We start from the raw sequence: 24088 nt of genomic DNA, 5'->3' as shown, positions 1-24088 counted from the left end.
ACAAGCTGCAGCCACGCTGAGTCTCTATTTCAGCCCACATTGAAAGTTCGGACTTCAAAGTTTTTTAATTTTAATTACAGGCCAGTAAATCTAGAGTTATGATAATATATATAAGCCACGCTTTTTTCTAAATACTGTCGTCACGTTTTTGTGTGTGTGTTTTAAGCGTTTTCTAAGGACAGCGTGAAAACAGTAAAGAAAGGGAAAAAAGCCACCTCTTTCCTATCGGTGGAAAATGCACCATGTCGACCAATTTAAAAAAAAAAAAGTCAACACGTGGGATTTGGTTGTTTAGGAAGAGGGAAAAGTTTTGGGAGTGACGGTAACGGCAGCGAGACAGAGCGAGCGAGTGAGAGAGAGAGCGAGAGAGTTTTTAGATGTGGGAGATTTGTGACGTTTAGTGTGGAGTGTATACTTAGTGTGTTGTGTTGTCTTGTGTAGTTGTTCTGTTGTGTAGTCGTTGTTTTGTCTTGTGTGTCAGTGAGGGCACTAATGAATGTCACAAAGGCACATTTGCAACGTAAACACTGTCACTAAGTAGAAAGCCAGCGGAGTGATACACCTCCTGTTGTCAGGCCTGCAGGTTTGTCCCTGTGCTGTTCTCCTCTGTCTTTTGGTGGACAAACTTTTTTTTTTTTTTTTTAACTGGCACACATCATTTGTGGGGCATCTTATTGCGACACCTGATTGTTCTCTCATTTTAGTTTTAGTAATATTTTTAAATGGTTGTAGAAAATGAAAAAACAAAAAAACAAACAAACAAACAAACAAAACAAAAACGGCAGGTGTATTGGCTGCATTTTTAGATAAATAGTTGTATATGTTTACAAAATGTACATTTTATATTTGCATTTCAATTTATAAAAATTTACTCAACATGTCTGTGTTATTTTTTACAGTAAAAAAATACTACTAGGATTTTAAGTTCTTTCTGTGATTTCAGATCAGTAATACTAATGCAGTATGTCAGTGAAAAAAACAACTAAATTCAGTTGAGCTGAAAAGAATGATACCAAACAAGGCAAGGGGAAACAAATAAAATGAAACAATTTGAGGGTGAAATACAAACGTAAACTCAAAAGGAGTCAAAAATGGCCGGTTGTATTTCAGACCTCAGTGGGTTAATCCAACAAATCATGAAAAATTAGGTTTAAATTTTTGTTCATGACAGTGCAGATTTCTGACATTTTGTGTAATTTAAGCTGTAACAATGTGATTGTTTTCTAATAAAAAACAGTGTGAAACTTAAGTTAGACTTGTGTTTGTAAATGAACCGCCCCATGTTGTGTAGCTTTCTGGGTTTTATACTTATTGGGCTACATATTTATTTATTTATTATACAGGCTATACAGTACATGAAATCAAAACTCACATGTTTTATGTAACTAAAGTGTGTAATTATGTGGGCTACAGACAATAATTAAGTTATAGACTATATTTATATGAAAAACGTGTATACTTACTGCATTTGAATCATTTTAACCATATGTAACCACCTGCATATGTGTTTGGGGGGAAAACATGGCTTTGATTTTGCCACCCCATTTGATTTCTTTGCCACCCTCATGCCACCCTAAGAAAATTTCTCTAGATCCGCCCCTGGGACTACAGATGTTGAAAAAAGTCAATAGCCACACTAAAATCCATTCAGTTATATATCATCTGATAACTTAAACCATTTATCAAAATCTAATTAAAATTTGAAATGACAACTTAGAATTCATGGTTCGTTTTAATGATGATTTGCTACAACTAATATATGAACCGCAATGCAGACATTCTCAGCAGACGAGGGCAAAGATGTTTCTGTTCTTTGATTTTCATATCCTGAGATTTTATATAACCATCCACACAGATGGACAGATGTTAGCAGGCCACTGGGTCCAGTGGTTTCTGTCACTTCTGGGAGTAAGGCAGATGGTGATGAATAAAGTTAGACTAGAAATGTTCCATTCATGTCACAATCACAGTATGCAGGAGGGTTAAACTAGTCTCTTCTGGGGCTTAAGGACAAAACTTTGTAAACTGCTCCTCCTCTGAAGTTTGTGTGTCGTACCTTTCTGACCGTCTGAATTTGTACACTCTTTCAAGATCACTGAGGTCTGTGGACCAAATGCTCCTTACTGTCCCAGGATCCACAAAGGAAATTAGGCCTTTGCTGTTGCTGCTCCTAAACTGTCAGGACCTCCCCAAAATTAGACATTTCTAAAACCTGTTTCAAAACCAACTTTTATTCTCTTCATTTTTGTGAAGGAACATATTTGATACCAAACCAGGACAAGATCGTCAAAAAATACTTTGATTGGTCAGAAAAACTAAAAGCCTGTGAAATGAAAGAGTTCAGAAAAAAGGAACACGTTCCTAATAGTATAACAGTAGATGTTTGTTCTTGATGATTTTGTTCTTTTCACAAGCAGCTGATGCAGTCATTCCAGAGCAGTCTTTAAGTTTTTATGCAGTGGACTAAAGTTCATTCCAGCTGGTGGAAACAGCCTTTAGGTGTGTTCAGCTGGTTGTTCAGTGTGAGCCTTAGAGAGAGATGAGATTAGAGTTTCCTTTAAAACTGGATTACAGCCTGCGTCACTCCTTCTACATTTGTCATGAGTAAAAGCAAAGTGCGTCTGAATTATCATCACTGAATTTGAACTTATCTGACATTGCAGGAATATCAGGATACATAACTGCGAAAAGAATAAAAACTTAAATTATCTGAAGGATCTGAACCTTTTTACTTTTAATGTGTGTGTCAGAGTCCTACCTGTGCTCCACAGCAGCAGCAGCAGCATCAGCAGGTGATCCATGTCCAGGTAGAAATCTCCCTGTCTGCTCTTTGTTCTGATCATCACCTGTGCTATCTTCAGTGTTTACCTGTTGCACTTTTACTCAGCTTGTTGTCTCCACTTGTACTGAGTGCAACATCACAGACAGTTAGCTCTGATAGACGATCAGCCTCTGCCTCGTTTTACTTTCTCTTTGAGCTTCATAACATTTCAGTAAAGTTGAGCTGCTGAACTCTGACACACATCATCAATCTGTGAGGAAAACCACAGGAAAAAAAGAGGTGTTACTGTTGATCCATGACATGGTCACGAGGGAATACCATGATGTGTTGATTATTGTTAAATGAGCCAGCCCCACTGTTTCCTTCTCCATGTTCAAAACCTTACTATGCATCAAAAAAGAGTAATGTTGCTTTTGTAAGTTCACATCTGAAGATCAATGTTTATGCAAAATGCTAACTCTGTTAACAGTCATGTTGTTTACAAATAATCAATTAATATCTTTATGGCATTGAATTATATGAGCAGCAATGAGTACAAAAGAGAATGGATGAATGGAAAAAGGAATCCTAGAAGCAAAGTATCCACAATCCCCCACTCCCCTGCGCTGATTTATCTGACACACCATTGACAAATAACAAGGTTACAGTCTTGGTGGATGGCTCAAAAAATAAAAATTAAAAAAAAAAGAAAAGAAAAAATTCCCCGCTCGCCCCTACGGGTGGTCTATCCTTCAACCTCGGGTCCTCTAGCAGAGGCCTGGGAGCTTGAGGGTCCTGCACATTATCTAAGCTATTCCTAGGACTGCGCTCTTCTGGACAGAGAGCTCCAAAGTTGTTCCTGGGATCTGCTGGAGCCACTCGCCTAGTTTGGGAGTCACTGCACCTAGTGCTCCGGTAAATTTTTCTTAAAACAAACTCACAACATAGTAGAATTCAGGGAGGAATATTTAACCAATCTACTCCCTCGGACTCAAACCGTTTTAGTAGAATTTTCTCAAGCTCTTCTCGGAGCCCTTGGTATTTCTCGAGCTTCTCGTGTTCCTTCTTTCTGATGTTGCTGTCATTCGGAACCGCTACATCGATCACTACAGCCATCTTGTTCTGTTTGTCTACCACCAATATGTCCGGTTGGTTAGCCACCACCATTTTGTCTGTCTGTATCTGGAAGTCCCACAGGATCTTAGGTCAATCATTCTCCATCACCCTAGGGGGCATCTCCCATTTTGACCTTGGGACTTCCAGGTTATACTTGTCACAGATGTTCTTGTATACTATGCCGGCCACTTGGTTATGGCATTCCATGTATGCCCTGCCTGCTAGTATCTTACACCCTGCAGTTATGTGCTGGATTGTCTCAGGGGCATCTTTATACAGCCTGCTCCTGGGGTCTTACCCTGTGTGATAGACCCCAGCCTCTATGGATCTTGTGCACAGAGCTTGTTCCTGTACTGCCAGGATTAGTGCCTCTGTGCTGTCTTTCAGTCCAGCTTTGTCCAGGATTTTGTAGGATTTCTGGATATCAGCCACTTCCACTATCTGCCAGTGGTACATACCATGTAGGGACCTGTCCTTCCATGATGGTTCCTTCTCTTCCTCGTCATTCTTGGGTTTCTGCTACCTGAGGTATTGACTGAGCACGAGGTCAATTGGGGTCATCTTACTGATGTATTTGTGGATGTTTGTTGTCTCTCCTGGACCGTGGTGCTGACACTCACCAGTCCCCGGCCTCCTTCCTTCCGCTTAGCGCACAACTTCAGGGTGCTCGACTTGGGGTGAAACCCTCCATGCATGGTCAGGAGCCTCCTTGTCTTGATGTCAGTGGCTTCTATCTCCTCCTTTGGCCAGCTTATTATCCGAGTAGGGTACCTGATCACGGGCAGGGCGTAGGTGTTACCGTTCAGCTGACTCCTCAGGACTTGCCTGACCCTCTGCAGGTTCTTGGTGGTTGCAGCTTGTCTAATAATAATACTAATAATGATAATATTTTTTATTTAAAAATAGCACCTTTCAGAGCACCCAAGGACACTGTACAACAAATAAAAGAGATATATATTAAAAAAAAACAGAAAAACTTGAAATATACACAATAATAAGAGTAACAGATAAAAGTTAAGAGCATGCAGAGGTTTAAACTAGAGATGGCACGATACCACTTTTTTTATGTCCGATACCGATACCGATATCATAAATTTGGATATCTGCCAATACCGATATAAATCTGATATAGTGTGTTTTTTAATCAATAAAACTGTTTTTTAATATCTTGCTGCATTTTGTATAAGTTCATACTCAAGTTTAAATAAACAACAACACTAAAGCTATTCTGTTATACCTGTATGTAAAAAATACACTGCACCCAAAATATTTCACAGTTCAGCAACACTGATCAATCTAATAAACTTAAACCTACTCCATCCTCCCTATTCTGGTATTTTAAAGAGTACTTAGCAGAAATATTAAGCAACCTAACTAATAGGGTTGCAAACTCCCAGCAAAAAAAAAAAGGGAACCACCCCCCACCCTCCGCCTCATGATGCTTAATCGACGTAATCAACTTTAATTTGATGCAGTGTGAAAAAAAAATGCACAGAAATAAATTATTTTTCAAGAATAATTAAATAGATTCAACATCTTTCTTCTACAGAATTGCAGACTGCACAGATGGTACTTTCCCAAAGGAAAAAGTAGTATATCTTACTAGGGTATATTAGACTTAACAGTTACTATATACAGTAATGGACTTCTATATATTTTAAATAAGATTAAAATTTTGGGTGTAAGATTCAGAAAATTATTTATTAAAAGCTAGACATTTTAAATGAGAATAAGAAAGAAAAGTATATCTTTGTGCCCCTGTGATCCGCCCCTGCACAGTTACCAGCCATCAGCTACGTAGAAAATGATCCTGGTGTAGAAAACAATATTAAATAAATTCTAACAACAGCTTATCAAGCTTAAACGTGCTGCTGTTGTTCAGCCGCTGGTTTCCTCTTTCTGGTGCAAAGTGGGTCAAAAACAAAGAAGAGAGACGGACTCGCGACAGAAAAGCCGATCAGCTGATCATTAAGCAGTTTCATGACTGAAGTAGCAACAGGAGAGGGAGAGAGAGGCAGTCGCTCCATATATCGGTTGTTAAGCTTAACCTGGGAATGCTTTACAAACATTCAGAGATGAACTTACACACTTGCTTTACTTCTCTCTGGGATAACTTCCTCGGCGATGAAATGCTGGTTTGGTAGCGAGGCTACAAATATACACAGCCGCTGTATCACGTGACACATACTGCTCCGATGTGCTACGGTTATGAGCCGAGTTACGCCGTGTCGCAAGTTTTGTGAGGTGCTTTTTTGATATTTAATGGATCGGATTACATTTTTTATTTCTCTCCGATATCCGATCCAGTAATTTACGTCAGTATCGGACCGATACCGATACGTAATATCGGATCGGTCCATCTCTAGTTTAAACATAAGCAATTTTAAACAGGTGAGTTTTGAAGGTGGACTTAAAAAGAGGGAATGAAGTAATGTTTCTGAGGTCAGGGGGTAAGGAATTCCAAAGTTGAGGGGCAGAGCAACTGAAAGCCCTGCCCCCCATTGTAATAAGACGATCGGAAGGAACAGAGAGAGAAAGAGAAGATGAAGATCTGAGGCACCGGGATTGGAAGTTCATCTGTACTAAATCAGAAAGGTATGGTGGAGAGAGAGAATGAATAGCCTTAAATGTATAAAGGATTATTTCAAAATGAATGCGAAATTTAACTGGGAGCCAGTGAAGCTGCTTCAGGATTGGGGAGATGTGATGGGTAGAGGAAGTCCTAGTAATAATACGGGCAGCAGAGTTTTGGACACGTTGGAGCTTGTTAATGGATTTTTGTGTAAGGCCAAATAATAATGAAACACAGTAGTCAATTAGAGAGATAACAAGATTATGGATGAGAATGGCAGTGGCATGAGGAGTGAGGAAGGGGCAGAGGCCATTGATGTTACGGAGTTGAATATATGCTACATGTGTGACATTATTGATATGTGAATGAAAGGATAATGTACTGTCAAGAATGACACCCAAGCTTTTCACAGAGGGAGCGATAAGAACCAACAAACTATTGATAGTGAGAGAAAAATAGTTAATTCTGGATAGCGATAGCTTAGTGCCGACCAGGAGAAGTTCTGATTTATTCCTGTTGAGTTTAAGGAAGTTGGAGGAGAACCATGAATTGAGTTCAGCTAAGCGGGTTTGGTAGAGAGGTAAAGCTGGGTGTCATCAGCATAGCAGTGGAATTTAATGTTATATTTACGAAAAATGTGTCCAAGTGGAAGAAGGTAAAGGATGAAAAGGAGGGGCCCGAGGACAGATCCCTGGGGCACCCCAGTAGATAGAGGAGAAGGCTGAGAAGTGAAGGATTTTAATTGAATGAACTGAGTGCGGTCAGACAGGTATGATTCAAACCAGGCTAATGGAGTATGAGAGAGGCCAATAAAAGCTAATCTGCTAAGGAGAATGGGATGAAAAATGGTGTCAAAGGCTGCACTTTTGAGAGGGTCCTGAAAGTTGACAAACAACAGATTCAAAGGCGCTGTAGGTTGGAACACACAGCGGCGAGACTTTTCACGGCCAGAGGTTGGCAGGTGTAAACAAACCCCGGGGGGTGGAGTCGTTGAGTTGCGAAAAGTTATTGGGCTGTTGCCACGTCTCAGTCAAGCAGAAAAAGTCAAACTTATGGTCTGTTAGGAGCAGTGTTGAGACTAACGCGTTATTAAGTAACGCGTTACAGTAACTACGTTATTATTGTGGTAACGAGCACGGTAACTAGTTATTATGCCAAAATCAGGAACGCATTACTCGTTACTGGGATTTAGATAGGCTTGTTATTCGTTACTTCTTGTGGTGGCTATCGCGGAGCTTCCACAGATTCAATAACATTAGCAAGTGGTGGAAGCCAGCAGGTGGATGAGAGAAAGGGGAGGCAGGAGGAGGAGAGACCCGAGGCGGTCGCCGGTCCGAGAGTGTCAGGTGAACTGAACTTCAGGTAAGAAGTTATGACCTGCAGTCTATCTGGGTCAGATATAAACCAAGTTTAGGTGGAGTTTATTTTCGTTATGCTGACTTTTTCCTACTGCGTACTAGCTAGCATGACGGAGTTTCTATACAGCTGGGTGGGTGCTATGATGTTACTGATGTTGAACTTTATTTTGTTCATACGGTTAATTATTAGAGTTGCCAACCATCCCGTAAAAAATGGAATCCTCTCGAATTCAGAGAAAATATTACGCGTTTCGTATTGAGGTGAAAAGGAACACAGCTTGTCCCGGACTTCAGCTAGAATGAAAAAGACACAAAGCTGGAGTTATTCTGTGTTTACGCTGCACAGCTGCCTCTTCTCCTCTCATTCTCTCCCCCTCCCTCTACTGTTAATACTTCAATCATGAAACTGATCAATGATCAGCTGATTGTCTTTTCTCTCTTGTTTATTTATCGCCCACTTTGCGCCAGAAAGAGGAAACCAGCGGATGTCATGCTAAACAACAGCAGCACGTTTAAGCTTGATCAGCTGTTGTTAGAATTTCTTTAATATTAATTTCTAGTATCAGCTGATGTTTGCTGGAGCCACAGCTGTAAAGCTGCTGGTCATGATGTCGGTTTGGTTATCTGGTAAGAGGGAAACATGAAGATGAAACCAGGAGATGTCCTTACTGAATCATCAGAGCTGAACAGGTGATGGAGAAACAGCTTTACCTTTTAGGTGACATGAATGAGTTGAAGGGAAGTTATGAACTGTTTCTGAGAGACAAATAACACCAGGATCCTTTTCTCTGTAGCTGACAGCTGGTAACTGTGCAGGGGCGGGTCTAGCAAAGTGTTGCCAGGGGTCCATGTAGGGCATTAACAGGGAAAGGGGGGCACAAGGAAATACTTTTCTTTCTTATTCTCATTTAAAATGTCTAGCTTTTAAAAAAATAATAATTATCTGAGTCTTACAACAAACAATTGATAGATTGATACATATATACCATCAGAACAGTGTACATCATTGTCACAACAATGTTTATTTTCATTCAAAGACTTTATGATTTTTCCTATAATGGCGGGCCGGTCTCTAGTCAAAATCCCCGGGACGATTTTTTTGTCCCAGTCCAGTTCTGTATGCATCTCATCTGCAGTCTGGTGTTACCTACATCTTCCTATTCAGAAGGCAGAATTTCCGAGTTCTGAGTACAATCGAAAGCACCACAACTGCAGTTTTTGTGTTGGATGTAAAAAGCAGGCTAGAATCATGCAGCGTTCAACGACGGTCCAGGCGTGGGATTTCTCTTGTGGAAATGTGCACATTATTTTTTTCTTTCTATTGGTACGTGGCACAGTGCACGTGTGGCAAGTAAGCAAGCTAGAAGACTGGCAGTCTTGCTGGGTATCCAGTTACGGAAGCAACACATTAACAAGAGAATTCTTAGTAAAACCAAAGTAACTTTCCCTAGTAACTAGTTACTCTGAAAGTAACAAGTAACTTGAAGTAACTGAGTTACTTTTGATAGAAGTAACTAGTAATGTAACTAAGTTACTAATTTAAAGTAACTTACCCAACACTGGTTAGGAGATCCTGTATGAGATGTCCTTTGTTCGTAAGTGAACCGATATTAAGCAGGCCGAAGTTGGCGGAAGTACTGTCGGACTGGATGAGAGTGTTGGCCAACCTAGGCAAAACATTGTGGTCAACACACCTGCCGGGGTTCTGTTGAGAGCGACCAGAGGTGGACCAGAAGGACTGAATTGGCTTGGAATTATCCTGATGGAAATACCGACAGGAGCCCCGATGTATGTACTTTCGGCGAGGGAGGAAGGCAATGTCCGTGTGGAGATGAAGAACAGCCGGCGGTGGAGCAGCCAGGGAGAAGCGGAGCCGGAGGAGCTCATCAGCTGTATACTGATTGATGACATAAAGATCCAGACCCACACAGACAGTGCATAGATCCTGAGAGGCCACATCACAGACACAAACAACCAGAGAGAAACAGAGACACGGGTGGGCCGCAGAGACAGGAACAGGACAGGAATCCGGTAGCGACAGAGTTAGTGACAGAGTTAGCGGTGAGTAGCAGCAGCAAGTCGCGCCAGTGTTCACTCAACCGGAAGAGGTGGTAGCGACCTCTTCATGGTTCCCATTTGCCTGTGGGATCCCCAGGTACTTGTAACTGTCCTTTATGTCTGCAATGTTGCCTTCTCGTAGTTCGATCCCCTCACTTCTGACTAACGTCCCTCTTTTTGTTATCATCTGACTTCATTTCTGCAGTCCGAACGACATTCCAATGTCATTGCTGTATATCCTGGTGGTGTCGATCAGTGAATCAATGTCTTGTTCACTCTTGGCATACAGCTTGATGTCATCCATGTACAGGAAGTGGCTGACAACTGCTCCATTCCGTAGTTGGTATCCATAGCCAGTCTTGTCAAGGATCTCACTGAGGGGTTTCAGGCCTATGCAGAACAGAGAATCTCTTTGGTAGATCCCGCACTTGATGGTGACTTGTGCTATGGGCTTGAAGTTGGCCTCTAGTGGTGTACGCCACATCCCCATTGAGTTCCTGATGAAGGCTCTGAGGGTCCTGTTGATCTTGTACAGTTCTAGGCATTCCAGGATCCAGGTGTGGGGCATTGAGTAATAGGCCTTCTTGTAATCAATCCAGGTAGTGCACAGGTTGGTGAATCTAGTCTTGCAGTCTTGGCTGATTACTCGGTCTACCAGTAGTTGGTGTTTTGCACCTCTGGTATTCTTGCCCATCCCTTTCTGTGCCCCACTCATGTATTGACCCATGTGTCTCTTCATCTTAGCCACTACGATGCCTGACAGGAGGTTCTACGTGGTACTGAGGCAGGTTATTGGTGGTAGTTGGACGGGACTTGTTCCTTCTGGGGGTCCTTGAGGATCAGGACTGTCCGGCCTTCGGTTAGCCATTCTGGTTGTCTCTCGTCAACTAGCAGCTGATTCATTTGTGCTGCCAGGCGCTCATGGAGTGCATTTAGCTTCTTCAGCCAGTAGGCATGAACCATGTCGGGGCCTGGTGCTGTCCAACTTTTCATGCTGGAGACCCTTTCTTGGATGTCTGCCACTGTGATGGTTACTGGACCCTACAGGGAGGTTGCTGTGGTCTGCCCTCAGATCCACTAGTCACTGAGCATTGCAGTTATGGGTTGCGTCCTTCTCCCATATGCTCTTCCAGTATTGCTCTGTCTCAAGCCTTGGCGGTGCTGTTCTCATATTGTTCCCCTGCCACTGAGAGTACACCTTGGCTGGTTCTGTGGAGAACAGCTGGTTTGTTCTCCTGCCTTCGATCTCTCTGGTGTACCTCTTCAAGCTGCTGGCCAAGGCTGTGAGTCATTGTTTGGCAATTTCCAAGGCCTCAGGTATGGACAGCTTGCTATACTTCTTAAGCACCTTCTTTGTCACACCTTTCTGCAGCTCCGATAGTTGGCTAACCTCCCTCCGTGCTACCTTGATCGTAGCCTCTAGTCTCCTTCTCCATGGAGGGTACTGCTCCTTGTGGCTGTTTAACTTATAGCCAAGCATCTCACTGATCACTGCTGCCGTAGTTTAAATCAGCTGAGCGTTGCCGTTAGTTAGTCTTGTTAGTCCATTGAGGAACAAAAGGTGTAAGTGTGTGTGTGTGTGTGTGTGTGTGGGCGCGCATGTGTGTGTAAGCTCCCTGAGGGGCAAAATGGAGGTGTGTGTGTGTAAGCTCCCTTGAGGGAAAAAGGGGAGACAGAGCAGATTACAGTAGATTGTTGGTGAAACAATAATAGCAAAGAAATAATAGTAATAAAATAAGAGAAGATGAACTAAAATAAATAAATAACTAAAATAAACAGTGGATTAGTGGTACGGTAACAATAAATAAATCAATAAAATTAATTGTGATTTAAAGGTGATCAAGTATTTAAGGATGGATGGCGAATTTGATCACAAACTAGATGACGGCAGTTGGGGACAAAGGAAAAGAGAGGTTGGAGAAGTGAGTTAACAGGTTGATGTGCGGGTGTAAAACAATGGGGTAAAAAGGAAAAAAATAAAATTGGAAAAAATGAAAACAAAGAAAAAGAAAAGACGAAAAAGAGGAGTGTGGCGTGTGAGAGGGGAATTGTCTCCAACTAGTGGGAGAAGGTCGTACTGCAGGCCACCAGCTGCCCTAGGTGGACACAAAAGAAACAAAATAGGAGAACTGTTGATGAAAATAAGCAATACTAATAGGAAGGGGGATTTGTTTTTCTCAATGTAGGACAACTACAATCTCACTTTCTGGGTTTTTAAGACAGGAGAGTTCAAAAACAAAAGTGAGGGGAGATGTGTTGCTTCAGGAGTAATGAGAATGATAGCAGTGACAGTGAATGATCAACATGTCTCAGTGTGTCAGTTGCAGGTGGAGAAACGGACTTGGATCAATCTCCATGTGCAGCGGTCAAAGGAAAACAATAGGTTAACATCATTAGTAACACCCAGGCCGAGTTTGGACTGAATTGTGCTACAGCTTCACTTCCATGTGTTCCTCATCCTGAAAAGAAAGCTCCAAGGATGCTGATCTCTCCCTGAAGACAAGAAGTGCAGTTCCAGAAGCAACGGCATGGACATCAACAGTTGACAGCAGATCAAGAGACAACGGCGGTGTCCTGAAGAGAGTGACAGATCCAGCAGCAGCAGTATGTGGAAACGGCATCAGGATGGAGAAAAACACCATCAGCATGACTGGATGGATGGAGATGCGTTTCCAACAAGCTGCAACTTCACTGTGGGTAAATGGACCTTTGGAAAAGTGTTTGAGTTTGACATTTGCCATATTTGGAACAAAATGGCAATGGGAGAGACAGTGGTAAAACACAGGACAAAGCTGAAGAGAACTGTCACTGGACTGCTGCAAAAGGGGGAAGATGAGACAACAGTGGAAGGAGGGAAGGTCACATGGAAGAATGCTGTTTTAGTGTGGAAAATCAAATTGGGTTAAGGAACCTGGGGAGAAAAAAAACGACTGCCTTGGAGTGGAGGTTGAGAAAGTGTCCGGAGCACCACGAAAGGGGGAGGAAGACAAGCACTTAGGTATGCAAGTGTACTAATAGACAAAATGCAAAGGCAACACCCCACATGCACACAACATGTACTGGGGGTAGCACAAAATCATACAGAAAGTGGCACACATCACAAGAGGGTACCTGTAGAAGGAGTTAACAACAGAAAAACGTGGTCGCCTATGTTTAGCTGGGCCTGAAAAGGGGGTTTTCCGGGGTAGTATTATTTTTTAAATTACAGGTGACGTGACTAGGGAGTGTTATGGAAGGAAATCATCCAAGAGGTGCAGACTGACTCTGGGAGAGAAGGCTTCAAGAAGACCAGCGAGAAGCAGGGACCATTCCAGGCAGAGCTGACAGCCCAGGCAGCGGTTGAGGCTTAAGGGTTGTGACATTTGGCATCCTGCTAGTCATCATGAGGAGATTTTTGAACAACAGTAAAATCCAAAAAACGTGGAAGAGATTCTGCAGTGAAGTTGAGGAAGACGACAGGTGTGTATGACGTGCTCTGCCCCTTTTAACCTACAGCTGCGTTGGAACGGACGAGAGATTGGCGATGGAATTATGACCGTTTAAACACCACAGACACAAGGAGCCCGTACTATGATTAAAACTGACTGACATATTACTTGTGCACATTTTTTATAACAGTGAAGTAATTTCTTTACTGTGCAGTAGATCCTCATTCTTCTCAGTAAGCAAAGGTGATTGGACATGAACAAAAGGGGATGAGGGAATAGCCAAGTGAGGATGCACAGTGTGAACTTCTTTCTGATTCTGATACTGGTCACATTACTTTACTATATAAAGCCCATGGGGGTGACTGCTTCACACCACCCTATTCAAGCAGTTAAACAGATGGTAACTCAGGAAGTGGGGAAAGCATTCACACCAGGAGAGTCCTTCAGGTATAGGAAACTAATTCTGCTCCAGGATGAAGGAGAGCTGTGATGTGATCTCTCAGTGGAGAGACCAAAGGGGGATTGTTGAGAATAATAGATTAATAAATATACATTAGAGTTAAAGAGACTATAGTTTGGGATTGCTTGTAATATTGCAATATGATGCTGAATGGGTGTAATAATAGAAATAGAGGAGATTCCTGGAATTGGAACAAAGAACTGGGGTGCAGGGCAGGAGAACAGCCAACCCCCACCCCCAGGACAGGAAGCCACAGATACAAGTCTGGGGGAGGGCATCCCTAGGGTGAACAATAGAGAGAGTAGTGGAAGAGTACTGAGGAGGGGTGCCAAAGGGCAGCCACCCGCTTACTGTATAAAGGTGTGTGTGTGAGGAATGCTCCTCAGATCAGACTGCAGTGTGGCGATGTCCAGATGCATCTGTAAGGAAAATCGGTGATAAAAGGAATTGTGAAACTTGGTAACATCTCTGTGTGATCTCTACCAAGACAAAAGAACCGGAGAGACCAGCGATGTCTCCCACAGTCACAATTGCTATCCTTGCCAGGAAGCTCTCTATGCACTGTTGTTAAGCTAATCTAAAGGCCACATGAAGTTTGGAGATTTGCAGAAAGTTGATGACCTCCATACACAATGTGTCTCAGCTGACCCCGTTTTGAGATCTTACGTGGTCTACCACTCGATGGCTGAGTTGCTTTTGTTCCCAATCACTTCTACTTTGTTATAATGCAGCTGACAACTGACTGTGGAATATTTAGTAGTGAGGAAAAATCAAAACTGGACTAGTGGCATTCTTTCACAGTAACAAGCTGGAATTCACTGAGCTCCTGAGAGCGGGCCATTCTATCACAGATGTTTGTAGAAGCAGTCTGCAGTGAGGGAATACTTTGGGTAATATAGTATTGCTTTTCTTTGTTGAGCCATCTACTTAGGTTTTGGTTTCTCCAATGTATGATTCATGGCAATCCTCTCAACACTTCACCATGTATATTATATTACTCAGTTTACCTGATCTTTGGATGAACCAGTTTTTTGGCATAACTTTTTTTGGGTTTGAAAGCCACAGAGACACGGTGTTTAGAGAAAATGTATCTCCGTTGTTCTGGTACATAAAGGATCACTAAAGGCAGCAGTTGTCCTTCTCTCCTGGATCACCTGGAGCTTTTTTTAGGCGCCTTCCCAGCTTTGACAAATGTCCAGCTGGGATAACCACATTTACTCAGGGCCTTATTGACATGATGTTCTTCTGCTTCCCTGGCTGCTGTATCTGTGGGGATAGTGTTTGCTCTGTGTTGTAGCGTCCTGATGACACCCAGTTTGTGCTCCAATGGATTGTGAGACTCAAACCTTAAATACTGATCTGTATGCATTATTTTCCGGTACACATCGGCTTTTAAAATTCCCCCATTACTGATGGAAATCTCACAGTCTAAGAAGACTGACCTGCCACTTTTGCTATCCTCCCTGGTGAATCTGATGTGTTGATCCACTGAGTTCATGTGATCAGTAAATTGTGGTACGTCCTGCGATTTGATTTTCAACCAGCTGTCATTCAAATACCTGCTTTAATCTATCACCCTCTTCCTGTAACCACAACTTGGATCTTGTTTCAGGTGCTCATAAGTATTTTGTCGCCAAGCAGTGACAAAATGTTTTCTTGATAGTCTGTCTGGTTTAGCAAAACTGTGGACCTATACATCTATACCTCTGTTGATGGTGTTGTTTTCCTGACTACATGATTGGAGTGCCTTCAGCATGAGATCACAACAACAGTGAGCTCAAGGTGTTTTATATTGTAAGATAAAGACCCTACAGCATTAGAGAGAGAAGCCCAGTAATCAGCCCCTTGTGAGCAACAAGCTACAGCACATTCAATGGATGAAAAGGAAGCTCTCCTTCCCTATTTTTTTTCTGCCTCTCAGGTTTAGCTAGACAGGTGTGGTCAATTGGCACCAGCCGAACACACTGTGGAGATTAGTGGCTGCAGAGGGGCACAACAAAGGCTGCATGATGCAAAAATATGAAATGGATGAAGAAAATATGGCTAAGCATGTGCAAACTGTTTTAAAAACCAGAGAGGCTTTAAAGGACAAGAACTGTACTTTACTTTCACAACAATGTTTCACTGCAGTGTTTCACAACGGCAGGGTGTGATAAATTGCTCTAAAAGACGCCCTCCAGTGTATTATGGAATTTAAAATGGACTTTAAAAAACATATGACATCACTTTACTTTCTGCCTGTACTCACACTTTTTTTTTATCCATTTAAAAACTTTAATGAGGTCACAAATTCAGACTCTATGACAGACTGAATTCATAAAAAAACCCACTTTAATTGTGGTTAATGAAGATCCAAAGTCCAGAAAACAGGGCAGAACAGCAAATGTCAGGATAAGCAACATGATGCAGAGACAGAGACTAAACAACAGGAAACGACTGCTGTCATACAAAACTCAGAACTCCAAATACCAGAAATACAAGAATCCAAAAACAAATCACAGAAACGTGTTTTTATTACTGAGTAACATCAGTCTTATTAAGATTGTTATTAACTGACTGTTTTAAATGAACGTGAGAATACTTCAGGATAAAGGTACTTATTGTGTTTTAAAGATTTCCTGAGTGCCTCTGAGACCACGCTTGTGTATGCTGGCCTCACAGCTGTGCAGCTGTTACTGACATGAAAGGAAATTAATGACCTACTCATGAAAATACTTTCAGGTCTCTTGAGAAGGTTTGTTCACTGCAAATGTTTTGTTTTGAAATTAAATGTGATGCTTCTTTCAGCTGCAGGGTCGACGAGCAGATCCACATGTTTGATTTTGGTGGAGTCAACAGTAAAAAATGTACTAAAATTTAATCAAGTACAAATTTAGTGAATTGATGGTTATACGTGATGGATTTAGACCTTTTATTGTTTAACAATTATAAGAATCTGACCTGCTGTCATGAATTTCCTCTTACTTGGAGTTTGTTTTCTTTTGCTTTAGGACCTTTTTTCTCTCTAACTGCTGCAATTTAAGCCGCACAGAAGTTTAATAAGCATCTGTTTAAATATTACAAAGTAAAGTAATTAAATGCCAGTTTGTGAAAAATAGTCTACAAAAACATCAACACTGTTTCAGTAACTGTAATCTGTTGCTTCAGTCCTCGAGGAGTGACGGATTAAGTGTGGGAACCATATGGGAACACAGAAACACAATTAAACCTGAAAACAAACAGTTTAACGACTCACCCATGGAAGCATTCAAAGAAAAGAGATCAACAAACATCAGACTCAGATATTCAGAGCAGAGCTTTGTAGAGGACAGAGCTGCTTCACAGATCAGTCTTTGAGCCTGATTTTGTATTTTGTCTGTTCTGTCTCTGTCTGCACTGCTCGTTTCCTTCCTCAGACCGCTTTGCTGTGGAACTGTCTGTTCACACTGCAGCAGAAATATAAGCACCACCCACTGAAACTGTGTGTGACGTAAACAGTGTCATTTGAACCGTAGCAGAACGTTTGAATGGATGGCTGTGCATTTTGCTCCTCTCTTTCTTAAAGTATTGAGGTTCTCTGGAGGAATAGCTTCATGGTTTTATTTTGCCTCTGATGTCAAACAGCTGCTGATGGTGCTGGTTGGAGCTCTGAGAGAAAACAAAGGCTGATCTCATGGAGGTTTCATCAGCAGGAGTGAAACAGAGCATCCAAGCTGAGAAGAAAGAAGACATTCAGCCTCAGCCAGCAGCAACTTTCTCCAGTGTCAGACTCTCAGCCATCTTTCTTCCTGCTGCCTGGCACCTCCATCTTCATCATCCTTTGTCCGATATTTCCACCCTCCCTGCTCTGCACATGTCCAGACCCTTTCAGCCTCTCTGACTCTGAGCTGTCCCTCTGATGAACTCATATCTAAATCTTCAGCTTGCCCTTCCGTCTTTTTTCAGTGCAACTGTCTCCAAGCCACACATCACAGCAGCTCTCGCTACTGTCTGTTATGGCTCTAGCAGAGCCTGCTGTGGTGTTTGGCTGTGTGGGCCACCTCTCTGAGCAGCTGTTTCTACTTAGCAAACATGCCAGAGAGAGAAGAGCTCCAGTGTCGGAGAGTCTCTAGCTGTATCCCAATTCAGGGGCTGCATCTTTCGGAGGACCCGGTCTTCGCGGTCTACGTGGGCCGTGAAATGGGACGGTCTAGCCTCCATCGCGCTGCTCAGGTTGGCTAGCAACCATGACACTAACTGCTGGAAACATTTCATACAGCATTGTTTGACAGAAATGAAGGAGAAATTTCTTCTTTCCATTTGTTTGTTTTTATATGAGGTTTGTTTGATTTGATAAGTATCTGAGGCTGAGACCACGGGACTGTAAAAACATGATTGCTGGGCTTCATTTCTGTACTGAACAGTCATTTTAAGATTAGCTAGTAAATAACAATTAGCTAATGTTGTTCATGAGACTAAAGTCATCTCACTTTGGTAATGTAAATATAATATTGTTGTGGTAGAACTTGACCTAAGCGGCTAAAGAATGGCAGGAGACAGATGCTGTCCAGTGTAGCAAGTGATTTATTCACCATTTTGTGACCAAACAATATTTACAAAAATAAATAAGAAACTAAATAATTAAATTAATAATTAAATAAGTTAAATAATTAACTCAGTTCAAACAAACATAACTGAACTTAAATCAACGGAAATTAAGGTAAAAATGCACACAGCTACACTGACCTGGTCGTTTCCCTGAACACCTGCATTCATCTGCTTAAATAGTCTATTCACCCCTGGACTATTCTATTAGGTAGGTGAGACCAACATTTCAATACTCAAACCTACACTGCTACTCCTTCCTAGCAATAAAATTCTGCAGTGTATAGTCGATACATATTGCACCAATAAATCCATTTCTGTATAAACACAGTTTAAAATCAACTTTATTAAATTACAAAGATTCTCCCCCTTCTTCACCTGGTCTCTTCCTGTGACCTCAGATTAACCAGGAAGCTATAAATACAGGAAGTAAAACTATATTTCCACCTTCTGTTCCTGGAGCACAGGTAGGTGAGTTCAGACTAGACAGATTAACAGTTAAAATAAATAACATGTTAACTTAACAAACGAAGATGTTATGTTATATAATCTGTAAAAGTGCAAAATATAAACAAACCTGGGATAGTAGATGTTTGCCTATTACAGAATACATATGAGATATGGCTAAATCAAAACAAGAATGTTAACTAAGACTATGGACAAATGGTGTTCTCACCCACTTTGTCACAATGGTTATTATTATATTAATCATTATTAGTTATTACAGCAGTGAACTTGAACTCTGTGCCAAATACTGAGCTTCAGTAAAGATTCAAGTAGCAGTTGTTTATATTTCCTACCACCTTAAATCTTCACTCAAAGACAAGTATCTCTGACAGTGTATATACAGATGTATTATATATAAGAGACAAACATTGTTCTTTTAATATGTTGGCATTACTAAATTTGGCTCAATGCTTACATATATGTGTAAAAAGAAAATGTACGAGCTGTGATAACTGTTTCTGATAGAATGAAGATCAGACTGATATATGAAATATTCCTTTATTGGGTGAGAAAATCAGACCATGTCATAACTGCTTTAAGTCATACAGAATAGATATCAGAGCCTTAAACAGGCTGACTTCTGCTAAATGGGCCAAACTGGGCAGAAAGTACACAAACACATAACATCCTTATAGAATATGATGTAACACTATAGATCAACTTACCTCAGAATATATAAAGCATATAAACAATTACAGCAATATGATGCAACAAACACAGCAGTACTACTAATCCAAAATACTCAAAGCTTCATAGAACTGAAACAAACATTTATTTTTAGCTCCATTCTGCTGCTGATACATACTTTAGGTTTCTGAACATTAAACTTGTTGCTGCCTTTCATAGTGTGTAACTTGAAGGCCCTGAGTACTTTCTCCCACACTGAAAACACTGGGATGATAACATTATTTGAACATTACCTAATAAGACTGATTCAGGACAGACAATTAGTTAGTTTAAACTTTCCTAGCAGTCCTTCACAAACAGGGAACAGTCTGTCTATTCTCTCCATCTGTCAGCTGCTGCTGGCTCTTCCTCCTCCTCTTCCTCACACACTGCTGAGTTTGTCCTGGTGGATCATCAGGGGTGCAAAGCCTCACAGATGATGTGCAGCAGTGGGTCCCTCAGTCTGTCCTCACTCTGGACACTTGCAGTTGTCACACATGGAAATCAAATGTTTGATAAGCTTCAAATGCGACCTTGAAGGATGTATACCCTGAATTAGGCCGCATTCTTCGGAGGCTGCATTTGTAGACCAATTACGTCACAGCAACGCAACAAAGGTTGTCCCAATTTGAAGGCTGCTCCAAATGCGGCCGACAAATGCGTCCTTCATTTCCTCGAATTTGAAGGATGGGTCGGGTGCATTCTTCATGGCCGAACCTATCACAGAATTCATAGCACGGCCCAGCCAATTCCAGTTTCCAACAATGGCAGCAGCTACTTACTTTTGATATTACTCTTATTACTCTTTCTGGGTCACAAAATAAACTTTAAAAATATTTTTAGGCGATAATGTGGGTTTGTAAACTTCAAATATCTGCTCAATTTATCAAGACATCACATATTTGCAAAAGTGTTCCAACGTTTTCGGCGACGTCTGTTACCCACCAGCTCGATAGCTAGCCAGAGTTTCAAGGCTCACTAGAGCCGGTGAAAACAGCGGACGCCCGGCACATCGTTGTCAACTCCCCCCCCCCCCCGCGGTCTTTCGCTACTCAGGTTAAACATATATATAAGTCACTTAGATCACTTAATAAGGTTACTGTTTGGCTTTTTCTCAGTGTTTTATTTGTTCCTGAGTAAACTGGTTTTGCTGAGATTAAAGTTATTAGATTAGTTTAGATTAAATAAAACTTTATTAATCCATCGGGTGGGTTCCTCCTTGGTTTTCACACAGCTGAATAAACGTCAAACAGAAAACTGATTAAACAGAAGTGTGAGACGTTTTGGGACACAGCTATAGAAACAATAAGCAGATGTTTTCCCACCTGGACCACAGGGCTGAACACTGTACTTTATATTTCATCATGAAAAAAGGAGAATAAGATGCAAATCATTGAAACTTACAAAGAGTGTCACAGGTGCAAATGCACAGTGGCTCTTAAGGAGCAAAGCAGAAAGAAATGAAACTGGATCAAAGTTAAGACTAAAAAAATAAAATGGCAACATTAAAAAAGCAAAAATACTGATGAAAAGAATAAAAGGGTCAAAGCAAGTCTATATATGGTAACATGTTTTTACTTATCAGTATGTATAGAACACTTATTAAAAACACAAGTTCACCTAAAGTATTTTCCTTCAGATCTCCAAAAACTCAAAAATCAGTCCTGATTAAAAAATGAACACTGGGCAAAACTCAAATGTCTCATTATGTGTCGATGAACTCTGCAGTGACCACTACAGGGCATCATCGCTGTATAACTGAAAAGAAGCTCAACAGAAGCCAGTTACAACCATTTTATTAGCTGCACACGTGTGCTGGTCATAGCTGCTAGCTAACTGGGTAAGGGTGTCATGGGTCTGTAGCGCTGTCCACTGTTTTAGGGAAGATATTTGGTTTTAAAGTAAGTTACAGGGCCTTTCTCTGCCTTTCTGGAGGACTAATATTTCACTGAAAAATATCTGATATGCATATCCACATAATTATGGATTATTATAAAAACAAGCACACTGTATTTTAAAGAAAATACATCAAGAGACAGATTGTATTATTTTTATATATCAAATATGACAAAATGCAGATTTTACTGAAGCAAAATTATCTCTACAGTTTAAACATTTAATAAGTGTTCTGCCTGCACAGAGTCAAACAAATTGAACCATGATGAATACATATCCCTAACCCTAATTTATATTTATTACTTTATTTTTGTATTCTCATTATTTTATAATTATAGCACTATAATATTTAATAAAGGAAGGATTCTTGATCAGCACCATGATGCAAACTTGTGGCCATAGTATATACAGTATTCTGGAGAAGGTATAAATTGTCACTGTAAGTGCATGTGTGTGTTTTATGTATATAGATTTTTTTTTAATTATTACTAATGATATAACATTGGTGTGAGAATTTTTAAGTGTGGATAATTAAATAATAGGTTAATGCAATAGCAAATTTCACCTTGCTCTCAGATGGACAGCAAGTGGAGAGTGATAAATGAGATGAGGATGGAAGAAGGAAGAGAGGCAAAGAGTGATTCACAGGCAGAGCCTACTTTATTTCCCACTGTTTTTTCAATCACTTGCTTTATGACTTCAAGCACTGTCACCAATCTTTGCATTTTATTATCATCTAATAACACTTGTTTAATCAGCTACCATTTCTCCTATGGACTTTTTAATGTCTCCAGTCTCAGATCAACACAGCCCTGCTGTCCAGCAGGAGCAGCAGCAGGAGCAGCAGTAACCTCTCAACTGCATCACTGTAAAATATAGGTAAAATATAAGCTATGTTTGCTTTGCATTGTCCCCACCTGATGACAATGATATAGTATGATGTGATTCCATATTAGATTCTTGATGAATGTCGGTTGTTGTTATTCAGCCTGGTTCTATGTGCCCCTTTTTAACTTTGAGCACCTGATCTTTCAAACATCTCTACACAGCCCTGCTGAACTTGTGTTTCTGGCTCACAGACAGGAGGATGGAGGACAAAAGAGATGGTGTAGAAATAAGACAATGCTCTGTCCAAACATGCTTTCGAGCTCCTTGGAGGTCCTCCTCTGCGGGCTGAACTTGTTCCTGGCCTTCCTCCAGCGGCTCAAACACAGAGTTTTCAGTCAGTCAGCTGGATGTTCTACTGTCTGTTGACCTGGAGAAACATCACAGCACAGCAATCAGGCTTTCTACATCAGTCCTATCTTCAATTGAAAAAAGAACAGCTTCACTCTCAGCTACAAACATGTTCAGTACCTGACAATAGAGATGAAGACCAAGGATCATGAGTACAATGACCAGCAGGGCGACCAGTGTGATGACAACAACTTTAACAATGTCTGAGTGTTTGGGATCTGATAAAGACACATTCACAGTCAACAAGCATCATTAAAGAGATGATTCATTCAGTCAAGGCCTCTGGATGTCTGGGGCCTGGATCTCCTTCATGCCTGCTTCATGCCCTCGGGGACGGGGCTATGGCTCCCCACACCCTCTGGCAGATCGTTACATGGAAAAACCTTTTTAATACAAGCGCGCTGATTCACACAGGTGTGCACACAGGTGTTCACTGTTCACAGACACAAACTACATCTTTCTTGGCTGCTACCTCAAAACACATTGTGCGCTGTCGGTCCTGCGTGCTGCACAACAAAATTCAGTATTTAGTATTTACTGTTATTTACACTTAACTAGATTATTGCGATGGTGCTGTGTTTATTATGTTGCTCTCTTTTTTTGCTTGTTTTCTCTTGTTTTCTTTTTTTTCTCTCAACAGGTGATCCAGGAAGGTTTTTCCTCTGTTTTTCCTCCAACAAAGTTTGATCAAATGGATCACTACGGCAAGGCCATCATGATCCACTTGGTAAAAGTAAATCCGCTGGGTATCTTTGTTGGCCTTCAGACATAAATTCTGACAGCTAAAGAACCAAACGGGACAGGCAAAAAAAAAAAGAGTACAATGACCAATGACCAAACATAAAAATAAAAATTGGCATTTTTCATAGATTTAACTTAAGAAAAGGTTTCTAGTACAAAAGTGATTACAAAACAATGTAAAATTGAGTCCTTGCCAAGTTATCTGTTATGTGTAGACACAACACTGGTTGATCGATCAGGTACAAGGACTGGACTGAAAATGAGTGAAAAAGCAGCCAATGTCCAAAGAAAAACAGTGAAAGACCTTCAAAAAGCTGGAGAACTATGGCTTAAGACCACATGTGGTCATGTGTTAAAGTACAAAAATACTTATTGCATATTCATGGCTAATATTTCTATGTATCTCAGATTACTGCAGTGTATGCATCAAAGTAGTAGTACCATAACTCAGAGGACACCTGAACCTGTCTGTTATTTAATGCTGACCCGAACACAAACCCAGCAGTCTCTGCTTCAGCTTACCTGACACAGTGACAGACAGCAGGCGGCTCTCAGAGGACAAGTCGTAGACGTGATAAACACAGCTGTAGTTTCCTTGGTGGGCGGGCTCTGGAGCAGGAAACAGGAAATGGGCAGAGTGATTGACAGCTGGCTGGGTGTAGTTGTACGCCGTGTTGGATGAGGTGAAGGTGAGCTGGAAGGAGCCTCCTGGGTACTGTGGCTGGA

General features: G+C 41.2%; 1 protein-coding gene and 1 long non-coding RNA gene across 2 annotated transcripts in view; both read right to left on the bottom strand.

The window, feature by feature from the left end:
• Positions 1–24088, bottom strand: part of LOC102081779 (scavenger receptor cysteine-rich type 1 protein M160) — a 70632-nt gene that overhangs the window by 38387 nt on the left and 8157 nt on the right. The gene's annotated exons all lie outside the window — the stretch shown is intronic.
• Positions 22023–22977, bottom strand: LOC112847333 (uncharacterized). The gene is made up of 2 exons (XR_003220825.1): positions 22742–22977; positions 22023–22640 (listed from the first exon to the last, which is right to left on the bottom strand). It is a non-coding gene; the product is annotated as an uncharacterized LOC112847333 (long non-coding RNA).

This window comes from Oreochromis niloticus, linkage group LG7 (genome assembly GCF_001858045.2).
Source record: "Oreochromis niloticus isolate F11D_XX linkage group LG7, O_niloticus_UMD_NMBU, whole genome shotgun sequence".
In the NCBI taxonomy this organism is placed as follows: Eukaryota; Metazoa; Chordata; class Actinopteri; order Cichliformes; family Cichlidae; genus Oreochromis; species Oreochromis niloticus.
This window is presented reverse-complemented; position numbering and strand designations above follow the sequence as displayed.